Source organism: Rhinopithecus bieti, unplaced genomic scaffold (assembly GCF_001698545.2).
Source record: "Rhinopithecus bieti isolate Rb0 unplaced genomic scaffold, ASM169854v2 scaffold_6439, whole genome shotgun sequence".
Taxonomy (NCBI): Eukaryota; Metazoa; Chordata; class Mammalia; order Primates; family Cercopithecidae; genus Rhinopithecus; species Rhinopithecus bieti.
The window spans coordinates 1,223,578-1,233,435 of record NW_016805421.1 but is presented as its reverse complement, the minus strand read 5'-3'; the positions used below and the strand labels follow the sequence as shown (position 1 = coordinate 1,233,435).

At 39.0% G+C, this 9,858-nt stretch overlaps 1 long non-coding RNA gene across 1 annotated transcript in view; it reads right to left on the bottom strand.

Annotated features, from left to right (window-relative positions):
• Nucleotides 1–7,478, bottom strand: part of LOC108529824 (uncharacterized) — a 30,164-nt gene extending 22,686 nt beyond the window's left edge. Inside the window, exon 1 of the long non-coding RNA XR_001885691.1 lies at nt 7,185–7,478. This is a non-coding gene — a long non-coding RNA (uncharacterized LOC108529824). The remainder of the gene's footprint in view (nt 1–7,184) is intronic.
• Between the last annotated feature and the right edge of the window lie 2,380 nt (nt 7,479–9,858).

Below are 9,858 nucleotides of genomic sequence, written 5' to 3'. Positions count from 1 at the left end.
AGAACTGAAAGTGAAAGAATGCAATGTTGCTGAAGTACTCCTTTTCAATACCATTCATGATCATCATATGCAGACAACTACCATCGACTCTGAATTGGGGTCCCAGCGTAGGCTTTTGCCCCTTGTAATCTTACCCACACACAATATCCACAGTTAGTCTTTTTAAATGGTAAGTCAAATCCTATCACTTCTTTCCTCAAAATTCTTGAATGGCTTCCAACCTCATTCATAATAAAATCTAAAGTATTCACAAGCTTTTTCTGAACTTTCCAGCCTCACTTCATCACCCTTCTTGTGCTTACTCCAACCAAGGTATACTCTGAACTCACAAAACACTAAGCCAGCTCTCACTTGCTGTCCACACCACAACCCCCGCCAGTGGCAGACCTTCTTTTCATTCAGATTTCTGCTCCAATGTCACCTCAGGGAGGTCTTCCTGACCACACGTCACTGTTATCCTCTGCTTCACTGCTCCTCTTAGCAGTTATCAATACTTCACATTAAATTACTTATCTATCTACCTGGCTCGTCCATTAGAATATAAGCTGCAAGATGGGGATGTAGAATCTCAGAGCCTGGAACACTGGAAGCTACATAGTAGACACTCAAAAAATGCTGTGGAAGAAAGAAAGGGAGGAAAGGAGAGAGAAAAAAGGAAGTTTTCCTTGTCTTACTACTCAAATGTTGGTGTCTTTGCTCCCAAATAACTGAATGTGTAGGTTAATTGGAGAGCAATTATGTCCCTGGATCCATTTGCTAGAGATAGTAACATCAGGAAAAGAGCAAGGGATTTGGAAAAAAAGAGACCTGGATTTAAATCCCATTTCCATCACCAAATAGCTTTTTGACTTTGAACAAGTTTTTAAAACTCTGTTGAACTTTACAGTTGCTAAGCCTTTAAACACCCATAAGTATTGGCTAGGCACTAGAGATAACTCAGAAAAATTGAGAGAATTAAATTAACTAACCTCCATTAAAAGTAGCTTGGCAAAAATGCATAATTAATAAATATTAGCTCTCAGTTCCCTACCCCCTCTACCTCATCCTCCCAGCAGCTTTACCTGCCCAATAAATGCACCTTGGATAAGCAAAAGGAAGAGTGGTTACTGGAAGACTATGAAACCTATAATGAGCAAATAAAGTAACTCCAGTGAAAGCACTTTGAAAAGGGTAGCACAGTATACAAATAAACTGAAGAGAGTATCATTCCCTTTGTTAAAAATGTGTTGCAAAACCAGATTTCCATGTCTTAAATTTGTAGTAAGTAAATTAGCTTGAGAACAGTCCAAGTAAAGGACTCTGGGGCAAAGAATAAGCCAAGTGAAGATAAAACAGAGAGAAAAAGACAAAGTGTTCCAAGGGAAATGACTACTCTTGACAAAGCACTCCAGAATGCCAGGTGCCTGAATGTCAGGGAACCGACCGGCCAGCGCCTCCAGTAAGTGCTCCATCAGACTCACACTGACTCGAGTTTCCATCTTTGTAGGAGAAGAAATGGAAGCCCACAATATCATAAACAAGCCCTTAGCTCCTCTGTGGTCATCTTTCCCGCTGATGTGTGCTCATGATCAAGCTCTGGGAAGGACAGGATGGATGATACAGTGAAAATCAGCCCACCAATCAACAGAGGTGAGTAAAATATAAGCAAAGGCGAACACTGTTCATATGTATCCTCAGCCTACATGGACTCTCCCTAAATTGCCTCCCTTGAGCACACAGCACTTCAGGGAAGAAAATCAGCATTCCTCTGAGTTCCTGAAATATGTTGAGTCTTGGGATCTTCACTATCACATATATTGTCTCATTTTATCACCACAGTAATCCAAGAAAATCCCCATTTTCTAGGGGAAAAAGCTGAGACTTAGGAAGCTGATGAAAGAATTAAAGCCAGAAATAGCATTTAGCACTAACTCTATAAAAAAAGAAACAAGTCATCTCTTGCATTTGTATATTAGAACTTTATAAATTACAAAGTGTTTTCACAAGCATTCCCCTAAATTGACCTTCACAAACATACCATCAAAGGCAATTCATACAGTATTAGTATCCTCACTAAATAACAGAAAAAACTGAGGCTCGGAGCAATTGAGTGATTTCTCTAAAACTGCACAGCCAGTAAGTGGCAGAACTGGGACTTGAACCCGCTTCCCTAATTCTGGGAATGGTGCTCTTTTCTCTAAAAGATAATTCCTACTTCTCAAAAGAGAACCAGATTTATGTAAACCACATGCATGTTAAAATTTGAGCTGCAAAAGGATATGGTTCCCATCTAGAACCTCTAAGTATATAGCCCAAGCCCCCTGAGTTATCTGGGTAACAAAAGCTGTGGATACCTCGAAATCTCCGTGGCTCAGCACCATGAAGACTTACTTCTAACCCGAGTGAAAGCTCAAAACAGGTACTGTAGATATATGGTAATTCAAAGACCCAGGTTTCATTTATCCTTCACTTGGGCCTCTGCACCCAGGCAAAGGGGAAAAGAAATGGACACACATCACTTCAGTTTCATTCTACCGGGAGAACTAGTCACAGGCCATTCCTGGATGCCAGTGGCCATGTGGTACATGGCTGTGCAGCCACTTCACATGAACAACTCTACACTATGAAAAGCAGAGCATGAATTATAAGTAAATAGCTAGTTATCTCTGTCATTCCCTACTAACATAACCAATCATGAAACAAAAAATGGCTGTGAGATAATACCCTTAAAGTCAGGAGCCAGCTTAAATTGTTTTACACAGCCACAAGCAAGGATAATATTTTTAAACATTATTTGATCCTGCTGCTATATAATCTTCCAAAGTATACGAATAATAACAAATAAATGTACGTTTGCCCCCAAGGATAGTATATTCTCATCCATCAGGGAATATGAGATCACCTGGGATGAATACTAAATTTTAAAAATGTAGATTCCCAGGACCCAGACCCAGTAATTTTTACGTAAGTGCTTCTGATGCCTCAGGCCCACAGACTGTACTTTGTGAAATACTGGCATAGAAGCATTGTTATTTCATGACTGGTGGTTATATAATGGCTGCTTAAAAGTTAGACTGGAGAGAGGAGAAATGCATCAGCCATCCAAGTCTCCTCACAAAACCCAGCAGAAGTCAGCTCCAGGAAGGAGCAGGAAATCTTTGTGGTTTCAGATTTTCCACATTCAAGCACACACCCACTCCCACAAAGGGTTTGTTTTGCTGTCTAGGTTCTATTTTCTAGTCTCCTTGACACCACAGAAACAATTTGGCCCTTTGCAGAGACTCAGATAACTTCAAATGGCAGGAGTTGCCTCACAAGGACAAAGGAGACAAAGATGGATTGGGCAGATCTAAGACCTAAAAAAAATAATATCTGTATTTAATAACTTCTATTTTACCTACAACACTGTGGCTCTCTCTGGAGCAAGGAGAAACTAGGGTATGAGGTACGGGCTACACTCAAGCTACAAAACAGTTGTTGCTCATTAACTTTGTATAGCATGACATCCGATTCTCCCTTAACACAGGTAACAAATCACTTCTCATATCAGGGAGTTGCCCCAGAAGCCTTCAAACTATTTTAAGCCTAGTGCTGTGTCCCGGAAATCATTCTAAATGTTATCAATGGTGATCCTGAGAAATTCAAGAACAGTGAAAGAAAGTAATTCAAAATATTTTCCACTTTGTGAGTCTTTAGAAGACCTTTATATTGGAAAAACAGAAAAATAAATTAAGATTCAGAATGCTTGACTTCATACTGGATTGCCAGGTTTTGCTATTATTCATGGAATTAGATGGGACTTAAAAAAAAAAAGAAAGACAGTCAGAGGGCACCTGAATGTGAGCTGGGGCAGGATACTGGGGATAAAAATAAAACTAACTTGGTAGTTGATTAAACCTGCAGCAGGGCCTGGCAACTGTGGTTGGGGGAGGGAGTTATGGTCTAGGCATACCATAATGCTCCCACCTACCTAGGGGTCTCCACAAGCATGACACTTTGATAAGGCTCCAGTCTAGAGACCCCTGGAGAGTCACTAGTAACACATACACACCCTCCTTAGGGCCCTGAGAAACTCCAGATTCTCCAACATGATGCATCCAAATTATTGTGTACAAGTTGAAATATGCCCAAGCTTATGCCTCCGCCCAGCACTCATAGCCATTATCTTCCACCTGCCTTGCAATTCTAATCAGACATAGCCCCTACCATGTTGTATTCTTGCTGCTCCTTCTCCCACACACCTGACCTCCCCACGTCACCAAGCTTCTCTCTTCCTACACAAGTGATTTCCAGACTTGCACCTACAAGGCATGGGTGAGTTACTTGCCCCTCCAGGTCACTGACTCCAGAGGCCATCTTTTGTCCTCCATCTTCTCTCCACCTCCACCTCCCAGCCAAACAGTCTCCCACCCCTCCATTTCCCATTTCCCCAGTCACCCAGATTCAGGCATTGCCCTTGTCCCCCTCTCAGGTTCCTGTCTGTGATTCCTGCCTCCAGTCTCTCATCACTCCAATGTATCCTTAAAACTATGCCTAGACTATTTGGTAAATAACTGACCATGAACATTTCAACCCTGAATAAGGTGGATGTTACTGATTACATTAATGGTCCCAATTCTTCACCTTTTCTTGACTCCATGTCCTTTACCATGTAAATCTGCAGTTCTCTTTCACACTGACTTGAATTGGTCATGAGACTTGTTTGGTCAATAAGATGCTTACTTGAGAAGGATTTGCAAACTGACCTTGCTTACTCTTACACTTCTACAATTGCCATGAGAACATTCATGGACTGGCCTACTGTATGAAAAGCAGGTGAAGAGCTGAGTAGCCCCAGGAACTCCAGCAAGAGCAATCTTATACCAGCCAAAAGCCCAACACCAGACATATGAGTGAGCCCAGCTGAGACCAAAAGTATTCAATTAAGTCCAGCCTAACTCACCAACAGACTAAATAAATGCTTATTGTTTTAAGCTACTGGTTTGTGGGGAGATTTGGTATGAGACATTATGGTCGCAACAGATAGCCACTAGGACAATACACAATACAACAAGATTATTTCAAAAGATATTCTGCCCATCCCAGTCATAATCAAAGCTTCCCCTTCATGTCACCATCTGTCTAGTTCCTGAGTCTTCCACCCTCCTATTTGTAGAGTTTACGTACCCCTGGGCCAGCAGACAGAATAGATCAGATCTGAACAGACCTTTACTATAGACCTGTCTTCCACATGCTTGAGAAGAGAAGATTCCTGGTGATTGGTGATATTCAACATTCTGTGATGAGACCAATAAGTAAGCAGTGACTCAGTTTCCTTATAGCTAGAACTGGTGACAGAAGGTGTCCAATGCAGAAACAGTTAAGATTTTACAGTCTAGCCCCTCAATTTGAGAAAATTAACGCTAAAAGTGTGCATCTGAATCTTCCTCTTACACTGACCAGCAGCTTCCCAGAAAAATGGTTGTGTTTTCACAGGATATGTTTCTGATTGGTCTCATGTCCATGTGTGGGGGGATCCAGGGGAGAGAACAGAACCCATCAGAGAAGTCCGTGAGATACAAATGGAGGGATTTGTTCAGGATTGTGCAGAAAGAGAAGAAACCAATTCATACTTTGACATATTGCCCCACAATTTGTGTTTTCTCTCCCCAAATTGAATACAAATTATTTGAGAACAAGTTTTCAATTCAATCCTCTTTTGAGGTGGCAATAGAGGCAACAGAAAGAAAACTGGATTTAAAATCATGAACTCTGTCATGAGGGAAAGTGATTTAATCACTGTTTTCTGTGAGTTAGAGTCATCTGTTGCTTTATGTAATCACAGAATATAGAGAATATGTAGATAATAGATGGGTAGAATAAGTGGATCAACTAAATGTCACCTTCTTACTCTAAGAAAACATACTCTGTCACCCTAGCCCATTATTATCTCACATTATCATGTTTCATTTTCTTTATAGCACTTTATTATTATCCATAATTATCTTATATATCTTTTTACATATCTATTTTCTATTCTTCTCAATTCAAATGTAAGCACCATGAAGGCAGAGTCTCCACAAGGGGAGGATTCCATGAGGGTGTATCATTTACTATTGCATCTCCAGCTTTCAGAAATTGTTAGGCACATGGTAGGTACTCAGTGAATAATAACTTGAAGGAAGAAAAGAAGGTAAGAAGAGAGAGAGAGAGAAGGAGGAAGGAAAGAAAGGAGGAAGGGAAGAAGGGAGAAAAAGATTAATGGGTGCATGGATACTTTATCTTCAGAGTTATCTAACTTCCTATCAATAACATCCAATCCATCAAAGAAATTATATTTCTTTGGGCACACTTAGGGTTATAGAAATACTTTCAATTCATAAAGAGACAGGCAAAAACATTTTCTTTGCATTATAAAAAATATTTGGTATTCATACAAATATTTTAGTCCAAAGGTTTCTGTGTTCTCTGATAGCCTATTCTCTAAATTTTTAAGTTTGGGAATTCTTCATATAAATACACAAATGGACTCAATGAAGGACCACAGAACGAGCCGTCTAACATTACTTAGCATATTTCCCTGTCTGTATAATTAACGAGTTGGATAACATAGTTTTTATGATTGCTTTTGAAACTCTATAAGTTAATGATAATTAGGAAAGCCATCACTTCTGGTTTCAAGCTCTCCTCCAAGAAACCATAATATTCACCAGATACACTCTCAAAATTAAGTAACTACTGAAAAGCACGAAAGCTGAATGGGGTGCTATACTTACATGTTTAAGCTTGCTGAAGAAAGGTCAGCTGGAATTGCAAAATTCTGATTTAAAAATACCCTCTGCCAACATTATTTTTGAATGTGAGAATTAGATACCTTAGAGCCTAAAGAAGCATTATATGACCAGGGACCTCAACTCCCACAAAGGCAGGCCTACCAGCAGCTCCAGCTACAGTCAAAAATGTACAAAATGCTCCCTGTCCTATTGGGTACTCAAATTTTCTGAATTTCTATTTGCCTCCTTGAAATGAGGCATGAATGAGGACCCAAGATGACAATAATATAGTCTCTTTTCCATCCTCTTGATTCACCCCCATCACAGTATGTGTCTTAGTCAAGGCTCCTTTGTTTGCAAGTAACAGAAACTCTCTTAGCGTGGTTAAGGGAAAATAGCATAGTTTTCATAATGGAATAATGTTATCTTGTGAAATCTGGGACAAGAAGGTACCTGAGCCCTAGTAGGAGTAAAAATGTTGTTGCCAGCAGGAACAAGCCCAACCACTCTCTTGATCTTGGCTCTTAGATTCCCTGCTCTGCTCTGCTCCATCTGCCTCAGGGATTGTTACATCACCTTGCCTGTGGCCACCACCCAGCGCCCTGGTTTATGGTATCTCAGTTCAAGCCTGAACTGTGTGTAGAAGCTGAAACTAACACCCCCTCCACCAAATCCAAAGTCCTGGGAAAGAGATTGATTAGCCCGCATTGGGCCAAGTAACCTCCTCTATTCAAATCAACTGTGACAAGAGGGGCAAACATGACTGTGAAGAATTCATCTGTGAGTCAAGAAGGGGCAGCCTGATGGGAAAATAAGGTCATTGTGAAGACACTCCAAAGAGAGGCTGCAATAGCATCTTCACAAGGACTCTATTAGGAGGGAGACTCTTATCATACAGGCTAAGAAATGACCTGTGTTAAAGTACTCCTAGAGGGACAGAACTTATATGAAGATCATGTAAGTTAATAACTAATAGGATATATACACACACACACACGTATACATATATACATATATATATATATATAAAGTTTATTAAGTATTAACTTACACGATCACAACATCCCACAATAGGCTGTCAAAAAGCTGAGGGGCAAGTAGAATCAGTCCGAGTTCCAGAACTGAAGAACTTAGAGTCCAATGTTTGAGAGCAGGAAGTATTCAGCATGGGAGAAGATGTAGGCAGGGAGGCTAGGCCAGTCTCGCTCCTTTTCACATTTTTCTGCCTGCTTTATATTCCCTGGAAGCTGATTAGATTGTGCCCACCAGATTAAGTATGAATCTGCCTTCCCCAGCCCATAGACTCAAATCTTAATCTCTTTTGGCAACACCCACACAGACACACCCAGAATTAATACTTTGTATCCTTCAATCCAATCAAGTTGACACTCAGTATTAACCATCACATGAGCAGAGTGAAGACACTTCCCAACAGGCATCTTGAATTGCCACAAACTTAGTGACTTAAAACAACACACATTGATTACTTTAGATCAGAAGTCCAACATGGGTCTCACTGGACTAAAATCTAGGTGTTAGCAGGGGAGAAAGTCTACGTATCTAGGGGAGAATACATAGTATTTCCTTTCCTTTTCCAGCTTCTAGAGGTCATTCACATAGCTCCTTCGTCCATCTGCAAAGCCAGCAAAGTTGCATCTCTCTGACCATTCTTCCGTCGTCGTATCTCTTTCTCTGGCCACAGTCTGAGCAGTTCTCTGATTTTAAGGGCCCATGTGATTAGATTGGGACCACTCAGATAGTCCAGGTTATCTCCCCATCTCAAGGACCTTAATCACATCTGCAAAAACTTTTTTGCCATATAAGTTAACATATTCACAGATTGCAGAAATTAGGATGTGGATATCTTTGGAAAATAATTACTCTGTCTACCACAGAAGGGTTTTTGAAATTAAAATATTTTTAGTTTTCACTTTCAGGTATGTTTTTCTTATTTGCCTAAATCTCATAACAATTTTCCAATATTTCATCCAGGGGTCATTTTATAATGGAGATGTACAGTCCATGTGCACATGAAAATAGGGAAAAAAAAATACATACATAATTTTCTATTAATTATTCTAATAATTATACATGTACATGTATATAATTATACATGCATATAATTATACACATAGAATTTCCTATTATATGTATACATGTATATGTATGTATCATTATATGTGTATAATTAAATATGAATATAACTATACATATATAAACTTATTGTATATGTATAATTGTACATATATAAACTTTCCTATGAAAGTAGGAAATTTTAAGCCTCACCTACAAAGGCCTTATCAACATTTTATTTTATTAATATTGAATATCTGTAATCACCAATTGTCAGTTCTATAATAAAGTATAAGTAACAAGTATTGAACCTCTACTAATTCCCAAGCACTTTCCCAGGCTTTTTATATCTCTCATTTCAGTTAATCTTCACAATGACCCTACAAAGAGAATGGTATTATCTCCATGTTAGAAATGAGTAAAACAATGTTAATAAGTTTGGCCAAGTCAAATGGATAGTAAGAAGTGGAGCCAAGACTCAATTCAAAGCCATGCTCAAATACAAGTTTCCCATTCTGTCCTTTACACCAGATAGCCACTGAAGAATAAAACCCTGTTTTTAGGTGGGCTTATAATGTTCTGCTCTCTCACAATCAGAAATAACAACCATTCTATTAATAGCAATCCTTCCATTAATAAGCAAATATACTAGGAAAGTGGGACATGGAGATAGACATGTGATTCACTGCTAAGCAGAGCCTTGGTAAGTAGGGCTGACAAGGTTCTGAGGATGACCAGGATCTTGCAGACAGCTGTTTATTACTGGTCATGATATAGGTTTTCTTTCTAATTTTCCCAATTACTTAGAAAACATAGACATAGATATAAGGAAGAGAAAGAAAGAGAACTGTGCCTCGGTATCCTCATCCATAAAATGGTCATAATTAAAGGTACTTAGCTAACTTCCAATGACTGTTGGGTAATTAAATCAGTTAATATATAGATCATATCTAATATATGTTATATATTAGATATAATATATAATTATATGTTATATATATAAATATTTGTTTTATTATATATTATATAATTGATTTGTAGGGGTGAGGCTTAA